The sequence below is a fragment of the Orycteropus afer genome, unplaced genomic scaffold (assembly GCF_000298275.1).
Source record: "Orycteropus afer afer isolate SDZICR_OR568_19922 unplaced genomic scaffold, OryAfe1.0 scaffold00101, whole genome shotgun sequence".
NCBI classification, from domain to species: domain Eukaryota; kingdom Metazoa; phylum Chordata; class Mammalia; order Tubulidentata; family Orycteropodidae; genus Orycteropus; species Orycteropus afer.
The window spans coordinates 4,982,059-4,983,477 of NW_006921688.1; the positions used below are offsets into that span (position 1 = coordinate 4,982,059).

Sequence of the window (1,419 nt, forward strand, 5' to 3'; positions counted from 1 at the left end):
TTCTTCCCTGTGTCCTTGCCTCCCATGCACTCCTGGCCTATCCCCAGCTGTCTCCCTATGCAAATACTGCCCTCTGTTCTCCCATGATTGATTGCTCCAAGGAGTGTATCTACCTGATGTAAATGTTCAGCCCATATGCCTGTCAACTATTTGGCCAGAAGCCACAGGAGTGAGTTCAATTCCATACTTGAAGGGTAGCTAGGGGCCACAGTCTCAGGGGTTTTTTTCACCAGGCTCTATCAGACCAGCAAACCTAGTCTTTTATGATTTTGAGTTTTGTTCTACTTGCTCTGCATTTTTATCCCCAGAGTCCTCAGCCCTCTCTTCCTCTCCCCCAACTGTCTGAGGTTTAGTAAGAACCACCATTTCTGCAGGTGGTCTGGGCGCATGTCCTGTCACCAAGTGCGTTCACTGGCAGACATTTTGGGGGAGCAGCTTCTATGAGCAGAGCACTGTGCTAGATGTAGGGTCATTACAAGAGCATAGAACAGTGTCTGTCTTCTAGTGCTTACAGTCTGTCTTGGTACACGGGACATTTGGCAGAAAGTAAACAGACAAAACATCCCAGAAAATGTGGGCTGTTTTGGAGTGAGGATTTCAAAACTGAGGTTCTAGTTCCAGAATATTAAGCAACAATGAGGAGAACCACTGGCAGGAAAGGATTCCCATCTTGGGGTGCTGAGAGGCAAGGTCAGAGTGTGGGCTGAGGCTCCCCAAGAGCTGAGTGAGAACAGCACCCCAACCACTAAAGACTCCTGAAAAATACCCGCACGTCCACATCCAGAAACAGAAACAGACCAAGCCCCAGGAGCTGCTTAACCAGATACAGAAAGAGATGAAACTGAGAGTCTCTCCTCCTTTTGGGGAACTGCACTGAGGAGCCCCAGTTAACACAGGAGTGGGAAGGGATTGTGTGTCAGAAACTCAACCTGGAGCCCAACTTGAAGCCAAAGCAATGACAAGAACGATGTCATTGAGGGGCCGGTGTACAGGTCATGGGGAGGAGTGGTAAGTCGGGCCTGCAGCCAGTACCCCTTCCCTACCTTCACTATCCCTAGGCCTCTGGGTGGGGAGGGAACGGGAACACCAGAAGCAGAATCCGAAGGAGAAGGGATTCCAGGCACAGGACCAGCACTTGCCATCCCTAGAGGGGCCCACAGGCAGAGGACCCTGGAGGAAGGACAGGGACTAACAGGCTTCAGACAGGTGAGCCTGAGCCACCCAGGCCGCTCAAATGCTTTGGGGCAGCTTGGTCTTTTGGGATGTCAGGTTTTCTGTTGCCTGCCCACACTCGCTGCAGGATGGTGGCATGCAAGGGCCTCCAATGTTTCTCCATCCATTATTCAACTGGAAGAGAAGTACATGTGTTCTTTGAAAAAAATCAGAGCCATAAAAATACAGTGAAGTTCACCTTTGCTC

At 50.5% G+C, this 1,419-nt stretch overlaps 1 pseudogene; it reads right to left on the reverse strand.

Moving 5' to 3' along the window:
• Positions 1-1,419, reverse strand: part of LOC103199017 — a 10,291-nt pseudogene that overhangs the window by 6,339 nt on the left and 2,533 nt on the right.